Raw genomic sequence first — 22,292 nt, forward strand, 5'->3', positions numbered from 1 at the left:
CATTAAAAAGTACAAAGCAAGGGGTTCTTGAAATATTAATCTTTGTGCTGTTCTTTCTCCCCTTGCATTCTGGGTTCTTCTTTTAGTGGGCTTGTTATAGTAAGAATACAAAAAGAAGAAAATACTGATATTGAGGTTATTATAAACTTCCAAACCAGGTTTTTGCAAATCAAAAGACAGGGCTCCGAGGGCCTAGGTGCACAGAGTTTATGCCAGGGCACAGACAAGAAAGGTGAGAAAGGGGAAGCCATCCTTTGCCCAGCCCCCTACTCTCCAGGGAGACTACTGGGGATCTCCTGCCCTGGAGGGGGAGAGCGCTGGGGTGCCTTGCTACGAGAGCCATCCTGCACCATTTGACTAGGAATATCACTTGTGTGCCAGGCAGGTCTTCTCCTGTTATTATGGGCTGAACTGTGTCCACTCCTCTCATTCATATGTTGAAGCCCTCAATTTGAAGATAGGGCCTTTAAAGAGGTGATTAAATTAAAATGAGGCCATTAAGGTAGGCCTTAATCCAATCTGACTGGCATCCTTATACGAAGAGAAAACACAGACACAAAAAGAGATACCAGGCATGTGTGTATACAGAGGAAGGACCATGTGAGGACACAGTGAAGAGGCAGACATCCACAAGCCAAGGAGAGAGGCCTCAGGAGAAACCAGGCCCGCTGACACCTTGATCTTGGACTTCTAGCCTCTAGAACTGTGAGAAAATTAATTTCTGTTGTGTAAGCCACCCAGTTGGGGTATTCTGTTATGGTGGCCCTAGCAGACTAATGCACCTGCTATTTGGCGAGGGTCTCCCATCAACCATGGAAAAGAAGACTTCCCATGGCCAAGACATTTGCTGAGCTCCATCTGCAGCTCGGCAGACTCCTTCAACAACAGCCCGGGGCGCTTGTTAAGTCCCCCCACAACAGAAGGTCCTTGGCCCTGAGAGGGGTGAGGATGTTGTGGAGAGGAAGATCCATCAGAGGAACTGAGGTGGGGCCGGACTGGGGTGGGACGGAGTTGCGGGGAGCTTTCCTGGTTCCAGGTGCAGAAGTTCCTCTTGGTGGGCAGAGCTGCGTCTCTATGGAAAATGATTAACCTGATTGTGAAGCAGCCCGAGCTCCTGGGAGACGAGGTTGAGGGGAAATTGGTTTCTTTCTCTCGCTGGGCCCAGGATTCAAAAGTTGACTTGATGCGGACGTGCCTTGTCTAAGCAGACTCAGGGCGGCCGGGAGGAGCCGGTGATGAAATGGCCAGTGACTGGCAGGGCTTCTGAGCGGCACCATCCATGGAGAGACCCATGGGTTTGCCTTCCTGAGGCGTCCCAGGATGCCTTGGGTAGAGGATCCAATGAGAGGCCGGCCTCCTGGATACGTGGTTCAGGGGCTCAGACACTGTCTCTTTGGCCCCAAAGTGAAGGGTGGCATCTGAGTGATGAGAGGTTTCCTGTGGCCTACATTTTCTCACTTTGCTCTGCGCCTCAGCTGCCACAGCAACTTTATCCTTAGAGTTTTGGGATCTGGATTTGGTGCTCAAATTGAAAAATAAATGACGAGACTGCATGTGTTGGGAGCAAAAGGAAGCCCATGGTTTTCTGCATGGGTAATGAGAGGAAGCAACAAATTCCTTCCTTTCTTTTTCTTTAAACTTAAGTCAAAACAACAGTCGCACAGATGAGTGTGTGTGTGTGACTGCGGCTGAAGTCTCAATCAGAGTGGATCTTTCTAAAACTCTAGGAGAGGCACAGTGAGGGCTTCCCTAGCACTGAGATGGGAGGAAAAAGCTCCAGCCTCCTACTTCTGGCTAAACCCCAACTTCTTTGCCTATAAAATAGAGAGGTTGGATTAAATGATTGCAAAATATTACAATTCTAGGATTTGTAATTTTACTTAGGTTCTTACAAGTGTTTAAGTCAAACCCTACATATCACTGTGTTTCTCTTTCCAAAGGTTAAATGGCTGTGTGTGTGTGTGGTGCGTATGTGCGTGTAGTGTGGGTGTAGTGTAGTGTGTATGTGCATCATGTATATGTGCTGTGTGTATGTGGCCTATGTGTGCCACGTGCGTGTGTTGTGTGTACAGTATGTGTGCATTTGGTGTGTCATGCACTATTTACTCTTGCTGTCCAGAGTGACCCCCCATTGCCCCATCTATGCTAGATTTCCAGATCCTTCAGAAACCCTGTCTCCCACCCCCAGCCAAGTAAGCAAGAACACATGTAAAAAGCCTTTCTTATTCCACGGCCTCTTGAGATGCAGCCAAACAGCTGGAATTACATGCTTTGTAGAGAACCAGGGACGTGGCATGGCAATAAAAAATTCAGTTTGTGTTTGAAAACCAAATTCCTTTTCCCAAACCTGAGAGGACAAGAGAGGGTAGAGGCTGGGCTACCTCTTGCTGGCAGCTAAGGGGGTGTGTGTGTGTGTGTGTGTGTGTGTGTGTGTGTGTGTGTGTGTGTGTGTGTGTGTGTGTGTGTGTGTGTGTGTGTGTGTGTGTGTGTGTGTGTGTGTGTGTGTGTGTGTGTGTGTGTGTGTAGGGGGTATCTTACATTAAAATCTCTGTCTTTTCTAGTGTTCCCCCATTTACACGTGTATTTGCATTTCAGGCTCCAATTTAAAAGTCAGCCTCTTCTTTCCTCTGCATCTCTTTCTCTAGTTCTTTTGTTCTTCATGCATCTCTCCAGCCCCCCTGCTTCCTCTTTTGCCTTGGAACAGCATGTCAAGCTCCTTGTGACAGCAGCTCAGTGTTCTTAATCTGCTGTGTGGAGGGGGCCCCAGATTAAAGCAAGGAAGGTTAGAATGGCTTATAGTTGCTAGGATGCTGGGCATCAGAATCTTTAACACCTCCACCTTCCTGGCCACAGAAGGGTTTCCTTTTGATTCTGGGGATGTACAGAGCTGCCAGGGTCCAGCTTGCCATTCCACGTGTGTTCCAGTTCTGTATTGCTGCTTAGCAAGTCACCCCAAATTAAGTGGCTTGAAACAACAATCATTTGTTTTGCTCATGAATCTGGGATTTCAGCATGGCACTTGCTGGGGTGCCTTGAAGGTGAGGGGTGACTCCACAGTTGGGGGTTGGAGTCATCTGAAACTCATTCATTCACGTGTCTGCTGTTTATTGCTGGCTGTTGGCTGGGACCTTAACTGGGACTGTTGGCTGGAACGCCTTCATGTGGCTTTTCTATGAGACTGGTGTTCTCACAGCTTGGTGGCTGGGTTCCAAGAGAGAATGTCTCAAGAGATAAGGTGGAAGTGCATATTATTTTTATGACCTAGTCTCAGAAGTCATTTAGTGTTACTCTGTCATAATCTACTGGCCAAGGCAGTTACAAAATTCTGTCCAAGAGGGGGTGACATAGACCCCACTACACATTAGGAGGAGGGTTCAATGTCATATTGTAAAAACAGCCTGTGGTGTGTATGTGTGTGTGTGTGCGTTCGCGCACTCTTGTAGTGTACTATGTACTCTATTGTAGTAATGTAGTGTATATGTATTAAGTGTAGTGAACATGCACTATGTTGTGACAGCTGTGTTTGAAAGTTCAATCTACTACCTCTCTTTCCACATTCACCATCACTTTCTTTGCCACTTACAGTCCTAGTGGTTTAAATTTATAGACAGAGATGGAATTTGTAGTAAGGTTTGTGTAAGACATGGATGTTAAAGCTTACACTTTTGCTTGAATCATGTAGTAGGAAGAATGGCCTCGAGAGGGACCCCAAGATTCTGCCTCCTGGTGTACACGCCCCTCCCCTTAGGAGTGTGGGGGACCTGTACATATGATGGGATTTTACTGGGGTGATTAGGTTACGTGAGATGGCAAAGGTGAAGGGATTTTGCAGATGTAATTAAGGTCCCTAATCAGTTACTTTGGGTTAATAAAAGGGAGATTGCCCTGGTGGGCATGACATTATTAGGTGAGTCCTTTAAAGGACGGTCAGGTCTTCCCTAAATTAGAGAGAGATTCTCCTGCTGGCTTTGAAAAAGTAAGATGCCATGTTGTGAGAAGGCCATGTGGCTACAATATGAGGGTGGCCTCTAAGAGCTGAGAGCAACCCCAAACAACAGCCAGTAAGAAAACAGGGGCCTCAGTCCTACAACTGCAAGAAAATTCTGCCAACAACCTGAGTGAACTCAGAAGAACTCCAGATGAGAACATAGACCAGCTGACATCTTGAGACCCTGAACAGAGAACCTAGCTACTCCATGTCCAGGCTCCTGACCAACAGAAACTATGAGATGACAAATGTGTGTTGTTTTAAGCCACCAAATTTGTGGTATGTGTTATACAGCAATAGAAAACTCACACGAGGATGACCATGAGCTCCACCGACAAGAAAACGTTATCGAATGGGTAATTGGAGAAACACTCAGCAGATCTAGTAGCGAGACTGTGCACACGCTGTCAGACCCAGCTCAAATGTCACCTCCTGTAAGATCTTCTTGGAGTCTCTTCAGCTAGAAGTAATCTCTTGCATCTGAAATGCTATAGCTTGTTTGTCCCTCTTTTGTGGTACTTCTCATATTCTATTTGTGTGAAACCAGTGAACATGTTTTGACTCCCTGACTGGATTGTAGGGTCCTCCCGATGGAAATTGTGTCCTAGTTTTTGGCACCAAGGTACTTAGCATAGTTCTTTGTGTATCAAAAAATGTTCTTGATAATTTATTAGGTAGTTTTCTCAGTGATGGAACTTCAACTTTTTTGTGTGAAGGCAGTCTAAGAGTACATTTTGAAATAAGGAAATTCAAGAGATGGTATTCACTATTGTTTTAAGGCTGTTAGTTTAAAATATCAAAACTAGCCAAGCATTCTGGCCGTCACTGCAGTCAGTGAGAATGTTTCTGTCATTTGAGATTCTGAAATTAAACCTCTGAATGTTCATCCAATAGACTCTGGTTCCCAGGCTCTGAAACTCTCTGCCAAGACAGAATCACAGATCTATCTGAGTAATCTTTATTTTTATCCTGAAAACGGAGAAAAGAACTTCCTAAACCACTGGGACAAGCTGCTGTTCAGCTGTTACCCCTAGAATCAGGACCACTATGTTCATGCAGGTAAGGATGACATTTCTTCTTAGAGCACTAACTACACGTCTATTTAGAGAAACACATAGACTTTAGGTTCTCTTTTGAATTTAGTCTGGGGACACTGAACGCAGAGGAAGAAGAAAGGCCAAAGGACATAAAAAAGTCACGCTTTTCATATAGCAAAACTTCTGTAGCAAAAGAAGCCAACAGTTCCTGGGGGCTGGTTGGTTTGAGCCCCAGAGGTCTCTCATGTCTCAGGGGTGTGAGAACCTGAACACCACAGAGTACTGTTTTTGGCAAGCTTGATTACTAATAACAAAAAGCATTGCCATTAATAGTCTTCCTTGTAGCTCTTATAAAAATAGAATGGTATTACTGTGAGGGTTTCTTTGGGTCAAGTTGTTAGTCAGGTCTACACTTAACGTGCTTGAGGGGAGCACCAGCTGATTACTCTGGGCTCAGGAACACCTTTCGAGGACTTCCAGATCTGGGCCTTATAAAAATAGTGAATAGAAACACTGCATTTGTACTGCTTCTGAGAATTGGTAAAGAGTTTCATATACATTATTCCACTAGGAAAAAGCTGTCCTCTGCTAATAACTTGGTCTACCAGGGGCAGGTGAAGTTCAGGGACCATGATTGTTAAGGCCTCAAATGGCATCCACTTTGTTTGGAAATTAGGAGTGTGTGTCCTGTTCTGGTTGCCAACCTCATGAGGCCCCAGATATCTGGAGCTGACAGATCAGATCACTACTAGTTATCATCAAGATGGTGTTAAAGGCCTGAGTCAGAACTTAATCACACCAGCTATTCTCTGGTTCACCCTGTGGTTATCCCCATGGTCAGTAATGAAACTGGATATGACAGGTCCAGCTTTTACATTTCATATGGAGGACAAGTAAGCATTTGTGAAATCTACCGGGAATTATTTTGCAAAACTCCTGGTATGGGATCTGTGGTCTATTTGCTGTTTAGACTCTAGATAATCCTTGAGCCTCACTAGGTATTTATCCTTATAAATGGTTGTAAGCTAAAGGTGTTAGGAAAAAAGACCACAGTATTGCGTACAAGCGTGTGAGTGAGTGTGTGTGTGTGTGTGTGTGTGTGTGTATCTGGTGGGAGGTGGGACAGTAAGAAACTAAGAAGAGGGCTTCCCTGGTGGCGCAGTGGTTGGGAGTCCGCCTGCCGATGCAGGGGACACGGGTTCGTGACCCGGTCCGGGAAGATCCCACATGCCGCGGAGCGGCTGGGCCCGTGAGCCATGGCCGCTGAGCCTGCGCATCCGGAGCCTGTGCTCCGTAACGGGAGAGGCCACAACAGTGAGAGGCCCGCGTACCGCAAAAAAAAAAAAAAAAGAAAAAAAGAAAAGAAACAAAGAAGAGACCTGGCAGCTGCCGCTCCTTTCCCAGTTATATTGGGAGATGTGGGGACCAAGAGGAAAGAGAAAGTGTAGGATTCGAGAAATAAGAAGGTTGGGATACTTGAACTAGCCCCATCCACCTCTGCCTTAGCTTCACTTAGAGAGGTTTTTTAAAACGTAGATATTTAGACCTAGATTTAATGAATTACAATTTCTGGGAGTGGGGCCCAGGAAACTGCATTTCAAACAGACAGGTAATTTTGATGCACTGGTTTGTTTGCAAACCACTGGAATAACAAATAGATTACAAGTAACAGTGTAAAGAGCACTGGATGGGGAGTCAGGGTGCTGTGTTTAAGTTCTGCCACCAGCTTGCTGTGACCTTGTGAAATTCACTTTGCCTCTTTGGGTCTCAGTTTCCTCATCTGTAAAATGGGTGGTGGTCCAAATAAGTGGTAACATTCTATCCAGCACCCACATTATAATTCAAAGACTGTCTATGACACAAATGTCTGAAGCCACTCAGGGGTTCTATGAAGATCACTATGCAGGTGCAGGGAAGCAAGACACTGGGAAAGAGGCACGGGTATGAGAGACAAGTGGGGAGAGAGTCTCATGCAAAGGGCCTCTCCGTTGGGGGAATCCGCGTTTTGCGGGGCTTGACACATGTAATTTGAAGTGTCCTCTTTAAGAAAAAGAATGCAAAATTACCATGAAAATTTAGTATAAAAGCGAATATTTGCTTATCCAGAAAAAAACCATAATATCTTTATTAGTTCGTTGCCTGACATACCTTTATAATACTTTTTTTCCTATAGCTTTGGTCTTCATACATTTTGATTTTCTCTTCATGTGACAATAATTTTACACTATCACTTTATTTGGAGAAAATAGAAAGACAATTGTCTTTAATGTGTTTGAAATTTTTTTCTAAGCTATTGATAGTTTAGCAAAGTTTCTTTCAGCTTCACAACTCATTATTGGTCATGTTGTATACAATGTTAGGATTATAGTCAAATCTGGGAAAACCTTAATCAAGCTTCTTTCGTATTAGAGCTGTAAGAGTTGGAAGAATTTTTCCATGTACTAGCTTCCACCTTTTAATCCTTGTTTTTTCTCCTTTACCTGGATAGTTCTGGTGCTGAGCACTATGGTGCTGGTGCCAGGTTCATAGCACAATGTCCCCTCTGCACCTTCAGGTTGGGACACTGGGTGAGCTGGCAGAGAGGGCTGTCGAGGCCATTCTTACAGTGGGACGGCTCACCATCACTGAACTGCACGTGGAAATGAACACAAACATTCCCTTAAATGCACACCAAGTGTATCTCCAACTTGAATTCTTCTCAGCGAGATCCCCCAAATGCCCATGATCACTCCAGGGCTGCCTGACCTCTGAGGGATGCATGATAGAGGAGGAGGGAGAGTGGAAAGAGACTGTCATCTTAAATTATGGTTGTCAGAAATATATATATTTATATATGTATATTTTATTATTTGTAAGTTATATAGTATATATTTCAGGTGGACCCTGTGGCTTGTATATAATATACATACTATATGTATCAATGATATATAATATATATACACACTATATATACAACTGTTATATATCATACATTAATAATATTATATATTATACTATATACATACACCATATAAATTGGTATACACACATATATATTGCCAATTTTACAAAAATATGTGGGCTGTATGATCCCATTGCTAGGGCCCTTCGAAAGCCATGGAGGAGCCAGTGCAAGGGGAGTCCCAGGATTTTAGAGCTTCGTTAGCTTTACAGTAGATCCACACCTGCTTTGATACTGGGACAGAGACCAGGGTTGATTGTGGGAATCACAGGGCTGAGATATTTCCCCAAGGGCGCGGAGAGTTTTGAAAGGCTTGGGCACATACCTCTAGGGTGAAGTGCTGTGACTCTGACTGCATTGTTGGTATGGAGTTCATCTGTATTCCTTCCCTCTTCTCCTCTCATCCCCCACGTAGGAAGGTTAGTGTCACGCCTGTGCAGGTAGCTGAGCCGACATTCCACAGTTAGTTATCCTCGCTGCCCCGCTCCCCATGAAAAGGTGGAGGTTAATCTTTCAGAGGAGTGGGAAGGAGGATTCTGGGATAAATACGTATCTTGGAAAAGGGCTGAGAAACAGAAGCACTTTCTTGGAGCCCACTTAAAGAGAGCATGGGCAAAGCTAGATTGTCAGCAGAGGATCCTGCAGAGAATATGGTTGGCTGTGTCATGTTAGGAGCAGAGCAGGCAGGAGGCTTTAGCAAAGACATAAGAGGGAACTCTGCTGGGGGATGGAGGAGTGGGATTGGGCAGTGAAGGTGCCTGTCTGGGTGATTGACTTCAAGAGGCAGAAGATAACTGGAGACCTGCCAGAATCCTCAAATATGTGAATACCCAAAAGTATACACTATACACAGTGGAATGTGGACACAAAGACAGTAGAGAACAGTAAAGTCCCCTTGCAATGCGGTTGCTGCACAGTTGGCCAGGTTCACTCACACTAGCTAAGTGACATTCTGGAGCACCAAGCTTCCAGAGGGAGATAGTCACAAGTGAGCCTCATGCAAAGGACACCTGCATCACAGGCATTCTGAATTATGAAGGACTAGTCAAACCCTCATCATTAAATTAATACCCTGAGCCTGCTTTTAAAGTTTTGCTCAGAACTCTGCAGTGGCTTCCTTTTGTAACTAGGGAAGGAGCAGTGTGGGGCAGGGAAGTGTACCTCAGCTGGGGGAAGACTGAGGTAATATACTAGAACCCAAATCCTGGGAACCCCTCTTCGCTGGAGGCTCAACTGGATGCAAGACTGGTGAACGGATAGACACCTTCTTCAGAAGGGATCCTTCTTCAGAATTCTTGCTCTCCTTTGGTTTTCTTCTTATTTTTAAAAATTTCAAATCAGAGAATATAATATATACAGTAAAGTGTTTATAGAGCATTAACCTTATGTGTACAGCTCAATGAATTTTTGTCTACATGTATATGCATGTGCCCACTGCTCAGATCAATATATAGACATTTTCAGCATCCCAGAAAGTAACCCTTGCTCCTTCCTAGTTAATTATCCTTCCTTCACTGTAGAGGTAACTAATATTCTGATTTATATTACCATTGATTAGCTTTTCCTTTTCTTTTTTTTTTTTTTTTTTTTTTATCTTTTGGGTAAACTGTATTTTATTTTATTTTTATTTTTTTTTATTTTTTTTTTTTTTAACATCTTTATTGGGGTATAATTGCTTTACAATGGTGTGCTAGCCTCTGCCCTACAACAAAGTGAATCAGTCACACATAAACCTATGTCCCCATATGTCCTCCCTGTTGCGTCTCCCTCCCTCCCACCCTCCCCATTCCTTTTCTTGAACTTCATAAAAATGGAATTATTCAATATATTTTCTGTATTAGTATTCTATTGTGGTATAACAAATAACCATAAATTTAGTGGTTTAAAACAACACACGTTTATCATCTCACATTTTCTGTGGGTTAGGAGCTAGGGCACAGCTTACCTGGGTTCTCTGCTCAGGATCTTACGAAGCTGCAGTCAAGGTGTTGGCTGGGCTGTGTTCTCATTTGATGGCTTGATGGGGAAGAAACTGCTTGCAAGCTCATTCAGGTTGTTGGCAAAATTCACTTCCTTGTGGTTGTATGACTGTTTGCCAAAGGCCACTCTCAGTTCTTAGAGAATACCTGTAGTTCCTTGCCACATGGCCCTCTCACAGGCTCTCTCACAATATAACAGCTTACTTCATGGAAGTAAGGGAGAAGCTCTCTCTCTAGTTTACAAAGACAGAGTCTTGAATAAAATAACATAATCATGGGAGACGTGGTATCCCATCAATTGTGACATATATTATAACCTAATCAAAGAAGCAGCATCCCATTACCTTTGCTGTATTGTATTTGCTGGAAACAAGTCACAGGCTTTGCCTGCAATCACAAGGACAGGATTGTATAAGGATGTGACTTGTTGGGAGGGGGTCACTGTAGAGTGTGTCTGCCACATTCTGGGTTTTTTTTTTAATAAATTTATTGATTTATTATTTTTATTTTTGGCTGCATTGGGTCTTCGTTGCTGTGCATGGGCTTCCTCTAGTTGCAGCGAGCTGGGGCTACTCTTCGTTGCAGCGCATAGGCTTCTCATTGTGGTGGCTTCTCTTGTTGTGGAGCACGGGCTCCAGGGGCGCAGACTTCAGTAGTTGCAGCATGTGGGCTCACTAGTTGTGGTTCGTGGGCTTAGTTGCTCCACGGCATGTGGGATCTTCCCGGACCAGGGCTCGAACCTGTGTCCCCTGCACTGGCAGGCGGATTCTTAAACACTGCGCCACCAGGGAAGCCCCACATTCTGTTTTGTGTTTGACTGCTTTGGTTCAACTGAACACCTATGAGATTCACCCATGCTGATGAGTGTATCCGTTGTTCATTCTTTCCCATCATTGTGTAGTATTCCTCTACATGAATAGACCACTATTTCATTATCTATTTTCCTACTGATGGATGTTTGGGATGTTTCTACTTTTTGGTTATTATGAATATAACTGTTGTAAATATTCTTATACATGTCTCTAGATGAACGTGTGCATCTGTTTCTCTGGGATTTATATTCAAGCATGTTTAGTTTCTTTTCCCTGTAATTTAATTCATTCAACACTTATTTACACTGAGCCCTTCTTGTTGCAGTTTTAAAAATCATGACTTAGGATCAGGCTGGAGGATTAAAGAGGGGTTGACTTTTGATGTGACAGTTATGATTCACCTCCTCTCCCCTTGCCAAGGGCGGTGATGATTTGATCCCTATTTTATGGAAGCTTTCCTGATGATTCCTCTCCCCTCCACCTTTTCTTTCAGCAGCCAATAAAACGTAAAACAGCAACCACCCACCCTAACCCTGAGACACTGCATTGTGGTTGCTAATCTGGTTTCAGTGGGATACAGGTCTCCAATACTCAGGGACACCACTTTTTGTGCTTTTCTCTGTGCATGGTTTTCAGCCGTAGAGTCTTAGACAACAGAGGACCCCTATAGAAGCATGCGGTATCCTCCAAGGGGCTAGAGCCTAACTCTGTAACCTTCGGAGGACTGCCAGAGTCAGGCCCCACTCTCTGAGGAGCCTTTCACTTTACAGTGCAAGGAAATGGAAAGATTCAGTCATATATGAAAGGAAAGTCCAGGTAATGAATAAAACTTAGAAATACACAAAAAGAGGAACACATCTGCCTTTCCTTATAGTTTGGAGTTGAAGAGGGAGGAATTAGATCTCTGACTAATACAACCGGGGTGAATGGTGGTGCCACTTACTGAGAAGAGGAGGGGCCAGGGAGGAGCATATCTGGGGAGAGAAATAAAAAATTCTTGATCTATTAAATTTGGGATGCCCATTAGACATCTGAGTGGAGATGTGGAATAGGCAGATGGCTATAACAAGTCTGAAGATCGGGGGAAATGTAAGAGCTGGAGGTATAAACTTGACAGTCATGTGTATATTAGTGGATTTGAAAGCCAGGGTGTGAATGAGCTCATTTAGGGAGAAAGGGCAGAGAAAGGAGTTGCGAGCCTTGGAAGACACCACATTTGGATATCTGGCAAAAGAGGAAGGATCAAGAAAAGAGACTGAGAAGGAGTAGCCAGCAGGGTAGGAGGAAAACCGGGAGTCTATGGTGTCAATCAAAAGAGAAGAAGGTTTAAAGAATGAAGAAATGGTCAACTGTGCTGAATGCTGCTGAACAGTTGAGTGGGATGAAGATAGGAGAGTGTTCCATAGATTTGCCTACGTGGAGGTCGCATTGCCCTTGGCAAGAGCACTAGAGCAGTGGTTGCTGAGACAAAAATGAAGTGGATTCAGAGTGAATGGGCAGTGAGTAAGTGGAGATAAGATGTGTAAATATTGGCTCTTAAAAATTTGGTTTTGCAAACAACCCAATCAAAATATGGGCAGAAGATTTAAATAGACATTTCTCCAGAGAAGATATACAGATGGCCGAGAAGCACATGAAAAGCTGCTCAACATCACTAATTATTAGAGAAATGCAAATCAAAACTCCAATGAGATATCACCTCACACCAGTTAGAATGGGCATCATCAGAAAATCTACAAACAACAAATGCTGGAGAGGGTGTGGAGAAAAGGGAACCCTCTTGCACTGTTGGTGGGAATGTAAATTGATACAGCCGCTATGGAGAACAGTATGGAGGTTCCTTAAAAAACTAAAAATAGAATTACCATATGACCCAGCAATCCCACCCCTGGGCATATACCCAGAGAAAACCATAATTCAAAAAGACACATGCACCCCAATGTTCACTGCAGCACTATTTACAATAGCCAGGTCATGGAAGCAACCTAAATGCCCATCGACAAATGAATGGATAAAGAAGATGTGGTACATATATACAATGGAATATTACTCAGCCATAAAAAGGAATGAAATTGGGTCGTTTGTAGAGACATGGATGGATCTAAGAGACTGTCATACACAATGAAGTAATTCAGAAAGAGAAAAACAAATATTGTATATTAACGCATATATGTGGAACCTAGAAAAATGGTACAGATGAACCAGTTTGCAGGGCAGAAATTGAGACACAGATGTAGAGAACAATATGGACACCAAGGGGAGAAGGTGGCTGGAGGGGCGGTGGTGATGGTAGTGTGATGAATTGGGAGATTGGGATTGACATCTATACACTTATATGTATAAAATGGATAACTAATAAGAACCTTCTGTATAAAAAAGTAAATAAAACAAAAATTTTAAAAAAAGATTTAAAAAAAATTTGGTTTAGGAGAGGAGTAAAGGATGAGGCAATAGCCAGAGGGGTTGGACAGCAGAGAGTAAGGAAGAGATTGGTGTTGCAGGAGAGGGAGGAGAGACATGAAGGATTGAAGATCTTCTTGGGGAGGACAGGATGAGATCATGAGTGCCCCTGGAAAGACTGGACTTTGGCAGGAGGAGGGATACTTCCTCCTCACATATTGGGTTGGAAGGAGATGCTGGTGGATTTAGGCTCTGATGCCTTCCATTGTCTCAAAGAAGCAGGAGTCAGGACATGAGCTGTTAGGAGGAAGAGAAGGGAGTTGTTGAGAAGAGAGAAGAAGGGAGGAAAAGAGCCAGTTTAGAGAGTGCTGTATTGGTCTAGGTCTTGCAAGAAGTAGATGCCAAGACAGGAGTAAACATGCAAGGATTTTATTTTATTTTATTTTTTGCTTTTTTTTTTAAACATCTTTATTGGAATATAATTGCTTTACAATGGTGTGTTAGTTTCTGCTGTATAACAAAGTGAATCAGCTATACATATACATATATCCACCTATCTCCTCCCTTTTGCATCTGCCTCCCACCCTCCCTATCCCACCCCTCTAGGTGGACACAAAGCACCAAGCTGATCTCCCTGTGCTATGCAGCTGCTTCCCACTAGCTATCTATTTTACATTTGGTAGTGTATGTATGTCCGTGCCACTCTCTCACTTCGTCCCAGCTTACCCTTCCCCCTCCTCGTGTCCTCAAGTCCATTCTCTACATCTGCTTCTTTATTCCTGTCCTGCCCCTAGTTTCTTCAGAACCTTTTTTTTTTTTTTTTAGATTCCAGTTATATGTGTTAGCATACGGTATTTGTTTTTCTCTTTGTGACTTACTTAACTCGGTATGACAGACTCTAGGTCCATCCATCTCACTACAAATAACTCAATTTCGTTTCTTTTATGGCTGAGTAATATTCCATTGTATATATGTGCAACATCTTCTTTATCCATTCATCTGTCAATGGACACTTAGGTTGCTTCCATGTCCTGGCTATTGTAAATAGAGCTGCCATAAATGTTGTGGTACATGACTCTTTTTGAATTATGGTTTTCTCAGGGTATATGCCCAGTAGTGGGATTGCTGGGTCGTAAGGTATTTCTATTTTTAGGTTTTTAAAGAACCTCCATACTGTTCTCCATAGTGGCTGTATCAATTTACATTCCCACCAACAGTGCAAGAGGGTTCCCTTTTCTCCACACCCTCTCCAGCATTTACTGTTTGTAGATTTTTTGATGATGGCCATTCTGACCGGTGTGAGGTGATACCTCATTGTAGTTTTTTTTTTTTTTTTGCGGTACGCGGGCCTCTCACTGTTGTGGCCTCTCCCGTTGCAGAGCACAGACTCCAGATGCGCAGGCTCAGCGGCCATGGCTCACGGGCCCAGCTGCTCCGTGACATGTGGGATCTTCCCAGACCGGGGCACGAACCCGTGTCCCCTGCATCGGCAGACGTACTCTCAACAACTGTGCCACCAGGGAAGCCCCTCATTGTAGTTTTGATTTGCATTTCTCTAATGATTAGTGATGTTGACATCCTTTCATGTGTTTGTTGGCCATCTGTATATCTTCTTTGAAGAAATGTCTATTTAAATCTTCTGCCCATTTTTGGATTGGATTGTTTGTTTTTTTGACATTGAGCTGCATGAGCTGCTTCTAAATTTTGGAGGTTAATCCTTTGTCATTTGCTTCATTTACAAATATTTTCTCCCATTCTGAGGGTTGTCTTTTCATCTTGTTTATGGTTTCCTTTGCTGTGCAAAAGCTTTTAACTTTCATCAGGTCCCATTTGTTTATTTTTGTTTTTAGTTCCATTACTCTAGGAGGTGGGTAAAAAAGTATCTTGCTATGATTTATGTCATAGAGTGTTCTGCCTATGTTTTCCTCTAAGAGTTTGATAGTGTCTGGCCTTACATTTAGGTCTCTAATCCATTTTGAGTTTATTTTTGTGTATGGTGTTAGGGAGTGTTCTAATTTCATTCTTTTACATGTAGCTGTCCAGTTTTCCCAGCACCACTTATTGAAGAGGCTGTCCTTTCTCCACTGTATATTCTTGCCTCCATTATCAAAGACAAGTTGACCATATGTGTGTGGGTTTACCTCTGGGCTTTCTATCCTGTTCCACTGATCTATATTTCTGTTTTTGTGCCAGTACCATACTGTCTTGATTACTGTAGCTTTATAGTATAGTCTGAAGTCAGGGAGCCTGATTCCTCCAGCTCCGTTTTTCTTTCTCAAGATTGCTTTGGCTGTTCAGTGTCTTTTGTGTTTCCATACAAATTGTGAAATTTTTTGTTCTAGTTCTGTGAAAAATGCCATTGGTAGTTTGATAGGGATTGCATTGAATCTGTAGATTGCTTTGTGTAGTAGAGTCATTTTCACAATGTTGATTCTTCCAATCCAAGAACATGGTATATCTCTCCATCTGTTTGTATCATCTTTAATTTCTTGATCAGTGTCTTATAACTTTCTGCATACACGTCTTTTGTCTCCTTAGGTGGGTTTATTCTTAGAAGGATTTTATTAGTAGAACCATCTGTGAGAGAAAAGGGGGAGGGAGCCAGAAGAGGATGGGAGAGCTGTCAGACAGTGATGCAGGTCTGACTCCAAGTCAAGAGAGAGGAAAGGAAGGGTGGGTAGAAGTGTACTAGACTGCCATGAAATCTAGAGAACTTTCAGTAGGCCAATGGGAAGCCAAAATTGGCCATCAGAGGAGTTCCCTGTTTCCTTGTTGTCCCTGCTGAGCTCAGCCATTGGGAAGCAGCATCTGGGAAGGTGGTCTTAGCTTCAACACAGTGATGGATTTCAGAGCACAGCTGCTGGGGCCTTAGGCTAATTATGCTCCCTGTGAGGCATTCTCATGACTGCAACAATGGGGAAGATGAACTCACTAGAACAGATGTAGTCATGCTGCCAGGCAGTGTTGGGCACCCATTTGAAGTTTGTGATTATGAATTTAAAGTGAAAGCCAGGGCTCCCCTGGTGGCACAGTGGTTAAGAATCCACCGCCAATGCAGGGGACATGGGTTCGAGCCCTGGTCCAGGAAGATTCCACATGCCACAGAGCGACTAAGTCTGTGCGCCACAACTACTGAGCCTGTGCTCTACAGCCCGCAAGCCACAACTACCCACATGCTTCTACTTCTAGAAGCCCATGCATCTAGAGCCTGTACTCCACAACAAGAGAAGCCATTGCAATGAGAAGCCCGCACACCTCAACGAAGAGTAGCCCCCGTTTGCCACAACTAGAGAAGGCCCATGCATAGCAACGAAGACCCACCACAGCCAAAAATAAATAAATAAACAAATTAATTAATTAATTTAGAAAAATAAGGTGAAAGCCATCTTTCCTTGGAAACTCAAATTTAAACGCTTCATGAATGCATGGCTAAGCTCTGTGGCTCTAGTGGACAGTTGGCAACTTCTAATGTGAACAAAGTTTAGGCCAACATCAGTGTGGCTAGTATTCCATGGGTGAAGGTTTGAGATCTTGACTTCTCATTGGTTTGTGTTCTGGATTGGTCCCAGCATATTTGTTGAGACAAAGTTCATTCCTTCAGTTGTACTGCCCCAGCCCACCTTCGGACAGAGATGGCATTGTCATTGTTCAGGAGAGTCATGGTCAGCTATTTAATTCTCATAACAGGTGCCAACAGATATCTTCTGACAAATTGATTTTTATAAATATTTTCCCAATAGCAAAAGTAATATACGTAGAAAACTTGGAAACTGCAGTGTCTGTCATCTGCCCATATTCCTCAATCCGTCCTGGAGGTCCCCTACAGTTGATGCACAGTTCCCTTATCTGTCAGTGACTTCCTTTCTTCAGCATCTCTGTCACCTTTGGGAGGACTTTATCTTCTTGAGGCCACAGGGTCCTGTTTGGCCTCCACACAGGGCAGGTCGAAAGTGCCGGGGAGTTAACACCTCAGGAGCAATCCTCAACAATGGGGATGAGAGTGGGTAGGTAAATACCCCAGCTGTCTGACCCTTAGTGCCAGACAGCACTGAGGTATGTTCCACATGGCCTCTCAGAGAGTCCCTGGGGATTTCATTCCAGTTGCTTACACTGGCAACCCACTCACCAATGCACTGCTTTTTGGCTTTCTTCCCTTCTCTGTTTCACTTTCCCACTTCCCTTCTAGTGCTTCCTGGGATTATCTCCAAACATACTACCTGCACCCAAATCCTTGTCTTAGGAGTGAGGAGAACCCAAACTATGCAAGAGCAAAGTGGTAGGAGTCTACTACCTAGAGAGAGACTGTTAACATTTATACTTTGCTTCTACTCTTCTCTCTCTCTATCTATATACACATTTTTCCACTTAGAAGTAACCAGTTAATATTTTATATCTTTCCTTTTCCCAGGGCTTCATGCTATACATCATATTTTGTTACTGAATTCTTATCTAACTGTAGTATTACGGACATTTGTCAGATCGTGAAAATTATGATATAGAAAATAATCGTTACTGACTTTCTAGTGTTTCTTTGGATATGTGTTAGATTGATTTTTAAGATTAATGATTTGCTTTTAATCAGTAATAGAACATTATTCTAGCTGGGTTCTTTTCAAATAATATAACTTCTAATTATGTATGACTCAACTTTTAACAAATATTTACAGAGGATTGCTGGATATGCAGTCCAGTCTTTAGATAAGGTAGATCTCATTCGTGGATCCACATCAGGTAAGTCTAATACCATGGGTAAATGTGTTTGGCTTTCCTCCTCTATCACCTGACAGAATTGCTGTCCTAAATTGAGCTTTGGAATATCTGTCACCCTCAGTGACCCTACGGAAATTGCCATAGAAACTTAGTGTTGCTTGGATTTCTGGAAAGCTGTTGAGGGCACTGGGAAACTGCCCTTTATGAGGACTTGGAGGAGAAAGATCACTAGAGTCTCAGAACAAAGAAGAGTAGAGTATTCCTGAGGAACTGGGTTTTGATCTTTTGTGCAATGTCAATTTTGTTACTTTCACATTTTCATTTTTGCTGTGTTTCATAGGAAGCTCACAACCTAATTTAGAGCCTACTTTTGAAAATTTTATAAGATCAGTTTAAATAACTGAGTACTGACTTTCCTTCTACATGAATCTCCTTTCTTCTACCTCTCCCCCATTTTCTCCTTATACCTTATTTCTTTATCAAATTTAAAAAGATTTTTTACAGTGGGTAGATTTTGTAAGTCACCTGAAAAAATATTTTAATGATATGTGGTATATCCCCACCATTCGTATCATATAATGATATGCATATTTAATGATAGGTGGTATATCCCCACCATTCCTTCCTCTCTTGTGTGGCATCTCAGAGACTATACTTCTGGGGTATTTTTGGAGTGGGAGAGCAGTGAGGGCTGTCCTAAACCGTCATCTCAACCAGTTCAGACGGAGCTCAACAGTTTCAGGACCCACGTGCCCCTCCTCCCTGGGGTGGGCTCCTCCCCCTGTGGTGTGGCCCCTCCCACTACTATGTGACCCCCCCCCCCCCCAAAGCACTCAGCCAGCTGTTGATTTATAACTTCAACCCTTTCTGCCCTGGCGTGGAGATCTGCTGGTGGGAAGACACTGAACTGGCCGCAGGTGCGGGCATCATTTCTGCCCCGCCTCCTAGTACTCAACATGCTAGGCGCTGGCAGTCTGTCATGCAGACTCTTCCGCAGGCCGCCTGCATCTCCAGCCTCCCTCTGTGCCATCCCCCACGTCGGTGGTGGTGGGGGGGCGGGGCAGGAGAAGGCCCCCTTGGAAGGGTTGTCGTCTGCCCACCCCTCTCTCCCCTCCTCTTCCAAATTCAGTTCCCTAGAGCCTTCCTTATTGATTCTCAAGAGCATCGTTTGGAAGAAAGGGAAAAATACCCCAAATGAATATTAACTATGTTTTTCTCTTTATATTTCTGCTAAGAGAATCGTAATTCTGGGCAATGTGCAGGCTTCTGACTGAAAAGGAGAGAGTGAATAGAGGAAGAAAAGCATAGTAACTGATTTATCTAGATTTATAGGGGTGAAATATATGCAATATGTATTTCAAGTGTGTATACATTTAGAATAGATATTTTAGTTTATTTTATAGATATCTATATGTGTATATGTGTGTGTGTAGTATATATGTATGTATGTATGTGTGTGAGTGTATCTCTCAGATCTGATTATGTCATGCTTTAAAAGCCTTCCATAGTTCCCTCTTGTAATAGGACAAAGTCTAAACTCTCCTTGGCACCTCCTCCATACATACCCTCCTCCTCGTCAGGCCACCCCCACCCCCACACGGCAAATACTCTTTGGCCTGCTGTGAACCTAGCCTTTTTTCCTGTCTAAGCCTTTGCACAAGTTATTCACTCTGACTACCCAGCTCCCGGCTCCCTCCCCATCAGGTGCCTCCCTTGGAAAGTTCTATTCATTTATCTCAAATAAGCTCACTGTCCCTCCTGAGCTAAGCCTGTTGAGATCCCAGTGCCTAGCACAGTGCAACCAACACTGGATGAACTCTCAGATCTCCCCCATCCCCAGGGACACTTGAGTGCCTTCCCGTCTGTCCCAGACACTCAGCTCACTAGTCCCTCTATGAGAGCATTTCTTAGGTGCCTGCGTCTCCCATTACAGCCCTCAGTGCAGGGCCCATGCTCCTCCTCCACAAGAGCATTCTCAGCATCCTGCACAGGGCCTGGCACATGGTTGCCACCCTGTGCATGCTCCTTGAATGAATGTGTACTTATAGATCACTATCCACGTGACAGAAAAGCTGGAAACTGAAAGCAAAATGTTGAAGGCCTTACCCAAGAAGCAATAATCAGGAACAGTGGTAAAGGCTCCCACCCAGGTGACTAGTTCACTGTGGAAAACTTAATTTGGTTTGCAAAGACGTAGACACCACCACAGCTCTCAAGGAAGGCAGTGGCTGTTTCTTTTTGGGTCCCCCCCTCACCCCCACCCATCGTCATGGGCGACCTGTGGGTATAATGGATTCATAGTTCCTGTAGCAACCAGAAAAGCAGCACCAGGGAGGGAGGTCAGGGGCCCCTCCCCTGGTCTGGGGGAGACTCTCTAACTGCCAGCTGCCCCCCAGACGTGAGCAGGGGGTTCTGCTGTTGCTGGGTCCAGGGCCCACCCGTCTAAGCTTCAGATGGCTCGCGTCCATACACGTGTTGGGGGAAATTCAAAGCTACACTTCCAGTTTCCCACTCCCATTAGCCGTTACACTCTGGGCAGGTTTTTCGGCCTTCTTGATTGCTAGATCTGGGCTTCAGGCCTGGTGAGCCCTGGATGCACCTATAAGATTGCAACAGGGTCAAAGGATATTTTCATACTCTGGGACTGAGCAACCTTCTAATTATTCTCTTTGTTATCATTTTGCTGACTTCCTGTTCCTTCTTTCCTTGTATTAAATTTCTAACATCTCTCAGTGCATAAGATCCACGACAGCACAATACTGTGAACAGCAGCTGGTACATGGTAGATATCTTGTTGGACAGAAAATGAATGAATGAATGGCTGTGTATTGGAACAAAATGAATGAAGGCTGTAGGTACTCCTTTGGTTGTTTTTTCAACTGGACTATCTCCCTGTAATCTGTGCTGGCTTAAGTCTGGCTCTGTCTGAGGGCTAGATGAGCTGGTCTAATTCTTCTGGCCTCAGGATTCTAGGACAGTGAGGCAGGGGGAGAAGGAAATGAGGGGCCTGAGAGAAGAGGTGGCTGGAAGGCCTTTCGGGAGCCTCACTGCCCAGTGAGATTTCCTCTGGCAGCTTACCCCCATTGGCCGGGGGCCTGCGCCTGCCCACTCCACGGAAGGAGCTTGGCTGTGGTTACACTGTCAGGCTCCAAAGTCAAGAACAGTGAAGGGAGGAGGGGCCTGCTCTGTGGGGCCAGGGGTTGGGAGGGGGGTTGAAGGGCAAGGAGTCCAGGCTCCACGTGGCATCCGGTTTTAAACAACTTTACTTAGAAATAGAAGAAATCCCTCCGGAAAATGGGAGGGCTCTGGCATGCTGCCCAGGCCTGAGGAACAGTAAGTTCCTGCCAACTTGTGACGGAAGTGGGGGATTTGTGGGAAGGGCAGAGGGAAGAGGGCATTGAAGGGAGTGGACACAACCCAGCAACATTTTTCCTGGTTAAAAACCCTGTTCGGAGGTAAACATGTTTCTGAAAATGAAGAGGGTTTTTATTCTTCCAGGCCAGCCTACTTCCTAGGCTGGGAATAATGCAATTATTCCCAGGTGTGTGTGTTTGTTTTCAAAGAAGGACTATTATAAACTATTCACGGTCCCTGCCTGAGAATGCTTTGGAATAACGGAGTGCAAAAATCAGCCGCACCTCTTCGTGTTTCTGAGGCATGAACATGCCTTCTAGATTTTCTCTTCCAGGACAAGGCTGGGAAACTCTTCTGGGAAGCTCCTTTCCAGCCCATTAGAGCCAGAGCCAATCATGGCCTCTTCAGGGCTTTTTTAGGCTGGGGAGGGTAAGGGATACAGACGTGCAGACAATCTGCCTTGGCTGACTGCTCCGGCAAGGTGAACTCAGGGAAGGAAAGCTCTGAGGGGGAGCAAGGGGCCTTGATGAAGAGGGGGAAAGGAGTTACACATTTATCATTGCAGAGAGGTGTAAAATCAACATGGTTCCAACGAGACCCTAAGTGGATAGTCTGCAATAATTCATTCTCCTGTCCAGAACCCCAACCCACAGCTGTCCCTGGTGGGTTGGGGCATTTCATAATCTCTTTGACTTCAGAGCCTCATGGTGGCCTCCAGAGCCAAGGGAACCTCCTCTTTTCAGGAAGTGGACTGTTAATCTGGTTCACCTGGGAAGCCCACCTGGAAAACCTGTGTGAGGGCAGGGGAAGGCAGAGGGGGAGGAGTGGATGCTTTTTAAACCCACCCCCTTCACGAGGCTTTCTGAGAAGGTGGATCGTCTATGCGGCTATAGGAACTCTCAGGTGTTGCTGGTGGGAAGGTGACTTGGTACAACCACTTGGGAGAACTTGTCGTGTTATACAGGGAAGACGAAAATGCAAAACCAACCCAGAAATTCCATTCCTAGTTATTTGTCCTAGAGCAGCAATTCTCAAACCTTTTGGTCTCAGGACCCCTTTTCACTCTGAAAT

At 44.2% G+C, this 22,292-nt stretch overlaps 1 long non-coding RNA gene across 2 annotated transcripts in view; it reads left to right on the forward strand.

Moving 5' to 3' along the window:
* Window positions 1-22,292, forward strand: part of LOC132598218 (uncharacterized) — a 70,255-nt gene that overhangs the window by 29,791 nt on the left and 18,172 nt on the right. Inside the window, exon 1 of one of the 2 annotated variants that reach the window (XR_009566132.1) lies at window positions 4,974-5,047. The exons of the other annotated variant lie outside the window; for it this stretch is intronic. This is a non-coding gene — a long non-coding RNA (uncharacterized lncRNA). Of the gene's footprint in view, window positions 1-4,973; window positions 5,048-22,292 lie in introns of those variants that run through there. 2 annotated transcript variants of the gene reach the window in all.

The sequence above is a fragment of the Globicephala melas genome, chromosome 12, assembly GCF_963455315.2.
Source record: "Globicephala melas chromosome 12, mGloMel1.2, whole genome shotgun sequence".
Classification (NCBI taxonomy): domain Eukaryota; kingdom Metazoa; phylum Chordata; class Mammalia; order Artiodactyla; family Delphinidae; genus Globicephala; species Globicephala melas.